Source organism: Panthera pardus, unplaced genomic scaffold (genome assembly GCF_024362965.1).
Source record: "Panthera pardus isolate Hobbes unplaced genomic scaffold, ASM2436296v1 HiC_scaffold_1, whole genome shotgun sequence".
NCBI lineage: Eukaryota > Metazoa > Chordata > Mammalia > Carnivora > Felidae > Panthera > Panthera pardus.
This window is the reverse complement of record NW_026526654.1, coordinates 24,888,718-24,897,622: the sequence shown is the minus strand read 5'-3', so window position 1 is coordinate 24,897,622 and position 8,905 is coordinate 24,888,718.

Here is an 8,905-nt window from a genome sequence, read left to right as displayed (position 1 = left end):
CCTGAGCTCCCCTGACTGTGTGGTATAGAGCGTGGATTGCAGCAGGGCAAGAATGGAAGCAGGGAGACCAGCTCCAAGGCCACAGCAGTGAGCCAGGAATGAGGAGAGTGGTGCTGGGGAGACATGGAGAGAGGCTGGATATGTTTGGCAAGAAGAGGCAACAGAAGCTGTTAGTGGAGTTGGATCTAGAGATTAAAAGGACGGCTCCTCAGATTTGGGCTTGAGCAGTCAGGTACCGTAGACGGAGGTCTCATCTACTGCCCTGGGAAGGACTGCAGGGAAGAGCAGGTCGAGGTGGGGGAGGATCGCAGGTTCTGTTTTGGACACGATGCTTAAGATGCATATTAGATGCACAAGGAAAGAGAAAGGTCAGGCAGAGCGGTGGAAGAACGAGTCTGAGTTCTGGGGAAACATCCGTGCTGGCGATTTGAGGGCCGCCGGATGTATGTGGCATTTCAAGCCATGGCACTGGGCGAAAGACGAGCTGGACAGGGAAGGCAGAGAGGGAGGGAGGAAACCTTCTGGGTGTGGTGTCATGACAGCCAAGAGAGGAGTTTCAAGGAGGAGGGAGCAATCAACTGTGTAAGATGCTGCAGAGGATTGGGTAATACTGTGACTGAGAACTGTCCATGGATTGGGTTTGCCAAGTTGTGGGTAATCCCTAGAGTAGCATCTGTGGACGGGTGAGGACAAAGCTTGTTTGGGATGGGCTCAGGCAGGGGCAGATCAAGTTTAATGATAACCAGGTCTGTGCCTGGTGGGTGGAGAAAGGCAGAAGGTTGTAGTGGTTAAGATCGTGGACTCAGAAGGTTGACTTTAGGACCTGAAGGCTCTACAGCCTGGGGGCTCTCTCAAAGAAAAATAATACAGAATTAATAAAAATGAGGTATAAATGTATAAATCTCTTTAGAATGAGAAATTACAAAATAAGTTACACATTTTAAGTCTGACAAGGGGTGCCTGGCTACCTCAGTTGGTAAAGCATGTGATTCTAGATTTCAGGGTTGTGAGTTCAAGTCCTATGTTGGGCATAGAGATTACTTAAAACACATACACACACACACACACGCGCGCGCGCGCGCACGAATAAAAAATAAACAAATAATGGGGCGCCTGGGTGGCTCAGTTGGTTGAGCATCCAACTTCAGCTCAAGTCATGATCTCGCAGTCCATGAGTCTGTACCCCACGTCAGGCTCTGAGCTGTCAGCACTCGGAACCTACTTCGGATTCTGTGTTTCCATCTCTCTCTGCCCCTCCCCTGCTAGTGCTTTGTCTCTCTCTCTCTCTCTCTCTCTCTCTCAAAATAAATAAACATTTTTAAAAATTTAAAATAAATGAAAGTCTGACAAATAGCAATATTTTTCTTAATTTACTGCCAGAAGCACCTGTATAATATTTTCCTTCTTGGGGTACCTGGGTGGCTCAGTCAATTAAGCAGCCAACTCTTGGTTTTCTGCTTAGGTCATGGTCTCATGGATTGTGGGCTTGAGCCCTGGGTCAGCGCAGAGCCTGCTTGGGATTTGCTGTCTCCCTCTCTCTGCCCCCCCCCACCCTCCTCTCTCTCTCTCTCAAAAAATAAATAATTAACCATTTATAATATTTTCCTTCTCTTTTGTCTAGATACCCTTCTTTATATGACAATGAGTTTTTCATAGGTGATAATATATACATGCCCATATATGGATACATGTGTGCATGTATTATATATATCTATATTTATATGCCATCTCTCCACTTACCTTCTGGATACTATAAATATATTTTTTATACATGGCTCACTGCAATCGCTGGTGAGATTTTGAGCACTACTTTTAATAAGAGTATAGAAAACCTAACTATTTATTCTCCACTGTCACCTGGGGGCTCAGCTAGAGAGGTGGAACCAGATAGTTTCAACCAAAGTCTGTGAAATATGCTGAAGACAAAAGATAGGAAAAGTCCTTTTTAGTAACCTATTACACAAGGGTTTCTCAATTTTGCATGTTGACATTTGGAGCCAGAAAGTTTGCTATTGGAAGCTGTCTTGGGCACTGTAGGATGTTCAGCAATGTCCCTGTCCTCTACCTACTAGATGCCAGTAGACAACCAAAAATGTCTTGAGACATTGCCAGATGCTCCCTGGGGGGGCACAGTTGTCCCGGTGAAAGCCATTGTGTCACATTAAGTGTATGTGGTCTTTGGTTGATCTATGCAGGCTGTGAAATTGTGGCTCAGGATTTTTAGGTATCTTTTCCAGTCTTGCTCTTGGATAGAGGCTTGACTTTTATTTCTACAAGAAGCGACGTGGGGTTGAAATGTCCCAGCACCTCTTTGCTCTCCTGGCACAGTGGTTCTGACCTAGAACCTCTCTCTGTTGCCAGAGCTTGCGGCAAACTGATAAACTCTGAACTCTCAGAAGACGGACCCTGGGGGGTGAGGGGATGAAGTATATCCACAGAAGCTTGAAGAGCGAGGAGGGGTTGAGTATGAGAGCCCTCAACCAATAGATGATTAGGACTAAGGCACAACTTTTAAAAGTTGAACTGATCCTTTGTTTTTTGTTTTGTTTTGTTTTGTTTTTTTTAATGACTACAGCAAGCATTCTATTAGACAGATTTGTACATTGAACAAACTTGTTACACTAAGAGGTGGTGCAAGCTGGGCACCTGGGTGGCTCAGTCAGTTAAGCACCTGACTTGGGCTCAAGTCATGATCTCCCGGTCTGTGAGTTCGAGCCCCAAGTCGGGCTCTGTGCTGACAGCTCAGAGCCTGGAACCTGCTTCAGATTCTGTGTCTCCCTCTCTCTCTCTGCCACTCCCCTCCTTGCACTCTGTCTCTCTCAAAAATAAATAAACGTTAAAAAAAATTTAACAAGTGGTCCAAGTTGAGAACATAAATTAATTTTAATAATTGTTTAACAAGTATATGACTAATATTAAGACAAACAGGATGCTAGGAAGATTTGGAGGGAGTATCTTTAAACTTCCTGACTTAAACGAGACAAGTAAATTGAATGCCACAGCGAGATACCATTTCACACTCCCTGGGACAGCTGGAATCAAAGAAACTAAAAATAACAAGTACTGGCAAGGATGTGGAGAAATCGGAACCTTCACACAACCAAATGTGTGTGAATGTGTGTGAACCTTCACACAACCAAAGACATTTTTGGGTGGGAATGTGAAATGGTGCAGCCATCCTCAGAAGGTCAAACAGAGAGTCGCCCAATCACTCGTTGATTCCACTCCCAGATGTACACCCAAGATAATTGAAAACATGTGTCACACAAACTTGTACATACATGTTTGTAGAAGCATTATTCCTATTAGCCAAGAAGTGGAAATAACCCAACAGATGAATGGAGAAATGAAATACAGTGTATCCATATCCGTACGATGGAATATTGTTCAGTCACCAAAACGAATGTGTGCTACCACAGGGATGAACCTTGAAATCATTGTGTTAAGTGAGGTAAGTCAGACACAAAAGGCCACATCCTGGATGTTTGCGTTTATAGGAAATGGACAGAATAAGCAGATCCATGGCAGCAGAAAGTAGATTAGTGGTTGCCAAGGGATGGAAGGAGGAGGGAATTAAGACTGACTACTAATAGGTGTGGAGTTTCTCTTTGAGGTGATGGGAATGTTCTGGAATTAGGTGGTGGGGATGGAGACACAACTTCATGAGTACAGTAAATACCACTGAACTACACTTTAGATGGGGAGTGTCATGTTCTGTGAATTATACCTCTTTTTTTTTATTAGAAGAAAAAAGAGGGAACAAAACCCAGAATTGGAAGGGTGCCTGGGCATCACATGGTACCAACTTCAAATTTTCTAGTTGAGAGACTGTGAGGATATTGTCCAAGCAATTATCTTTAAAAGCTAGTTTGAAGTGGATTTTTACTTCACTCGGGACCATTGAGATGTGAGGAGAGCTGACATTAAAAGCAGTGTGAGCCCCACAAAAAGCAAATGGAGCACCTCTGTAGACTCCTTGTTTAAATAGACACGTGTTTATTGAGGACCCACTATGTGCTGGCACTTCTCCAGGCGCTGGGGCTACGATAGGAACTAAACACAACAAAAGTACTCGAGCTCAGTTCTCGGAGACGTCCTCCCCAGACAGCACATTTCGGAAGCTGTGTTGTCAAGCTAGTGCCCACTTAGAAATCAAAACCAGTTTCATAAGGAATGGTCGAATGAACTGAGCATTTTCACCTTTAGAAAGAGAAGATTGAGGGAGAACAAGATAACTGCCTTGAAAGCTGTTTGGAAGGGAGAGGTGTTTCATTCTCCGCTGCTCCCAAGAGCAAGGCTCCCGTGAAAGGGTAGACGTCCGAGAGGTGTATTCGGGTTCTCATAAAGGAAGGAGGGAAACTCTTATCATTGTAGCGAGCATTCTGCTGGGTATTTGCACCTGCATGATCTCAGTTAATCCCCGCAATATCCCTACAAGGTGCGATGATTGGCCCTATTTTTAAAGACAACGAAAGGGAGGCTTAGCAAGATTATGTAACTACTCCAGGGTCGCACAGCCGGTCAGTGGCCAGATGACGGTCAGACCTCTCCAGGGCTGACCCCACATGCTTATCAATGCAGCACGCTGTCCTCCCACGGCCTAACACTTTCAAAAGTGTGCACATTTGTGGAGAGGGATACAGCCTGGGATGTACAGGGTGGACTGGATGACCGAAACTCCTCTCCAGAAATACTGTGACACCTCGCAGTGTGCTCTCACACTGTAACATCTCCCTTGGCTCACTGCGAGAAGGGTCAAAGTGGTAAAATGAAATTCACAATTTACAGGTCGTAGGGGGTGAGATGAGATCATGTATGTGCAGAATCCAGCACAGCGACATCAACTGTATTCAGCAAACATTTACCAAGAATCTGCTGCATGCCAGGTCCTCTGATGCGACACCAGCCTGGTCTTCGTGGCACTTACAGTTTTGTCTGACGAGTAGAGGGCACTCCATGGGACGGAAGGTCCAACTCCTTTCTGCTGGTCCCAACCCAACATCTCCTCCATGTAGGGCAGGCCAGGATGTCCATTTCATACTCATGGATTCGATCATCTGACAAACATTTCCTGGGTGCTTCTGCGCGTCTGACACTGTTCTGGGCACTGGAGATAAAGCAGCGAACAGAATGAGCAAAAATCTCTGTGCGGCTTGCTTTGGTGCATCCAGTAAACAAATACAGATAAAATATTTATTACATTCGGGAGCGAAAAGTGCTATGGAGAAAAAAACTAAAGCCTGGAAAAGGACTAAAGGAGTCCTGGGGAGTACAGAGGCTGCTGTTTTAAGCAGGTGGTCAGGAAAGGCCTGGCTGAGAAGGTAGGATCTTGGCCTGGACTTCAAGGAGATGAGGGAGTGAGCCATGGAGGTACTGGAGGGAAGAGAGTGTGGGGCGAGGAAGAGCAAAAGCAAATGCTGGAAGAGGGAGCATGCTTGGTGTGTGAGCAGGAGGTCGGAAAGGTGAGGGGCATCCAAACTCAGTAGGCATACAGGATATAGTGAAGATGTGAACTTGCTCTAAGTGAGATGGAAAGTCACTGCAGGTCTGTCTGCCGAGTTGAGAATGGCCTGCGGGGGAACAGGGCGTGAGTGGGGAGGCCAGTTTAGGAGGCTGGGGCAGGTGGGATGATCCCTGCACCCTGTTCACACCCTTATCCCTGGAATGTGTGAATGGTTACATTACATAGCCAAAGGAGTTTTGCAGGTGCAATTAAGGTTATGGACTTAAAATAGAGAGAGTATTCTGGATTGTCCTGATGGCCCCAATCTAAACACAAAGGCCCTTAAAAGCAGAGAGCTTTCTTCAGCTGGAGTAAGAGGAAGGTGGCAGAAAGAGAAGGCAGGAAGAGGAAACCATGAAAAGCATCTGAGTCCTGACAAGGACCTGAAGGAAGCTAGGAGAGGATTTTCCCCTCAGAGGCTCCAGATTAAAGCCCAAGCCAATGGACACCTTGATCCTGGTCTCACAGAGACCCTGAGCAGAGAATCTGGCCAAAGCCCCCGGACCTCTGACCTTCACATTTGCAAGATAAGAAGTCGGTGTTGTTTGAAGTTGTTACATCTGCGGTGATTTGTTTAGGCAGCAATAGGAACTGGAACAGGGATTGTTGCAGTAATTCACATGAGAGATTATGACGGCGTGGGCCCTTGAAGCTAGACTCCAGAGGACTTCCTGATGGCTGCAGCACAGAGAAAGGGAGGAATCAGGAATGACTCAAGGGTTTTCACCTGAGCTATAGGAAAGATTGTGCTGCCACTACCTGAGGTCGAAAGATTATGTGAGGAGCAGGTCTGCCCGGGAAGATGGAGAATTTGGCGGCATCTATGTGAAGTTTGAGGCGCCTGGAAAACATCCAAGTGGAAACGTCTAGGAGGTAGATAGAAAGTCTAGGTTTGGAGACAGGTTTACACTGGAGAAATAAATTTGAGAATCATGAGCATATAGATGATATTTAAAGCCATGAGACTAAGTGGGATTATTGAGGTGAACACCACTCTAACATTATCACCCTCTCCAGAGATTTTAGAATCTCTTCCCCTTAACTATGGGTGGATTCTGTGAACATAGTGAGATTTTTCTCCTATGGTTACGTTACAGTATATGGCAAAGGGGATTTTGCAGGTATAACTAAGGTTACTGTATAGGTCTGCTAGGGCTGCCGTAACAAAATCCCACTGACTGGGAGGATAGAAGTCTGAGACCAGGGTGCCAGCATGGTCAGTTACCAGGGAGAAGTCTCTTCCTGGTTTACAGATGGCCACTGCCTTGCTGTGTCCCTGCCTGGTAGCAAGAGAGAAAGAAAGCAGCTGAGGGATGGGGTGGGAGGGCACAAAGAGGAAGCCCCCTGGCACGTCTTGTTACAAGGGCACTAAACCCATCATGAAGGGGGCGCCTGGGTGAAGCGTCCGACTTCAGCCAGGTCACGATCTCGCGGTCTGGGAGTTCGAGCCCCGCGTCGGGCTCTGGGCTGATGGCTCGGAGCCTGGAGCCTGTTTCCGATTCTGTGTCTCCCTCTCTCTCTGCCCCTCCCCCGTTCATGCTCTGTCTCTCTCTGTCCCAAAAATTAAAAAAAAAATTAAAAAAAAAAAAACAAAAAAAAACAAAAAAACCCATCATGAAGGCCCCACCCTCATGACCTCTTCAAACCCTAATTACCTCCCAAAGGCCCCATCTCCAAATACCATCACACTGGCTAGGGGTTAGGGGCTCAGCATATGAATGGGGAGCAGATACCAACATTCAGTCCATAGTTGTTACTAATCAGCTGACTTCGATTTAGTCAAAGGGGATAATCAAGTGCACCTGACCTAATTCCATGAGCCCTCTGAATCTGGCTCTAGAGGGCAGAGACAGGAGAGGAGAGGAATTTGAAGCAAGAGGGATTACATGCATAAGAAAGTCTCCATCTCTAGCTTTGAAGCTGGAGGATGGGAGCCACATGGCAAGGAACGTAGGCAGCCTGTAGGAGCCAAGGGCAGTTCCCAGCTGAAAACCAGAGGGAGAATGGGGGCCTCAGTCCTACAATCTTGTGGAACTGAACTCTAAAGCTGAGCGTGACTGAGCTTGGAAAGCAGGTCTTCTCCAGAACCTGCAGATGAGAACGCAGCCCAGCTGACCCGCTGACTTCCGTTTCTGAGACCCTGAGCAGAGGACCCATCCACACCACGCATTGACTTCTGACCTACAGAACTGTGAGTCGACAAGGGATGTCCGTGTAAGCCACTTGGTTTGTGGTAACGTATTATGCCATAAATAGAAAACTAATACAATCACCAAGGGAATGAGCTTGGACAGAGATGAGACAAGTTTCCAGGGCTGAGGCCTGGAGCACCCTACTATTTAAGGCTAGTGGAAAGAAGAAAAAACAGAAAAAGGAGATAGGATGGGATAGACAGGAGGAAAGTCAAGAAAGAGTGGGATCCTGGAGGCTGAGGGAAGGAAGTGTTTCTAGGAGGAGGGAATAATGTTCAATGGAATGGTTCAGAAGCTCACATTGACCCTGATGCTCTGTTAAGGTTGAAAAACATTCTCTGAGAACGTTTCCTGTAGCCTGGGTTCAGGGAGAGAAGAGAATAACCTGATGGAAGAGACTGCCTACCTATCTCTTTATTCTTTTTGTTGTTGTTGTTGTTTGGGGGAGGGGTGGCTTTGAGAGTAAATTCTGGGATTTATAGACAAAGGAGAGGACTAGAAATTCAGCGTGGTTACAGGGAAGCTCCCCGTGCCCCCTTTACATGGATTCAAATCTCCCTGTTCAAGAAAGTGTTGGAACAATGTCTCAATATTGCACAGTGAAGAAATGACTTTGTAGGTCCTTTGAAAGTAACAAGGTAGATGTTTACCAATCCTCTCTTCTTTGTCTTGGTACACCAGTGGAATCGATTTCCCAGCATGCCTTATTACTAGGTGGAGGTGTTAGCCAGAGAATTATAGGCTAAAGTGATGCCTCCTGTTTCCAGGCATGGGCATAAAACCCCTGCAAATTCCATGGGCTGTCTGGGCCTGTCAGTCAGCTGAATGCAGAGAATCCAGAAGGCCCTAGGTGATGGCCTCACTACAACATGGAAGAAGTTTGGGTCCCAAGTCACTACTTAGAGAGGAGCCACATGTCCTGCCTTGGACTATGATATGCATGAAAAATTGTGTTGAGCCACTGAGATTTTGGGGTTTTTTTTGTTATAACAACTCACATTAATAACCCCAACTAATACAGAAAGGTTCTTCTCATATTGGGTGTTCAACAATCTCCTTCCTTCAGCCCTTTACCCCACAAGATACAGACAAGATATGAGCCCAGAAGATATAATCTCATATTTAAATGTTAAGATTTAGGCTTCTTGGAAGTAAATCTGGCATTTAGATTTGAACTAACTGAAACACTCACAGTGAGACCACACATAAT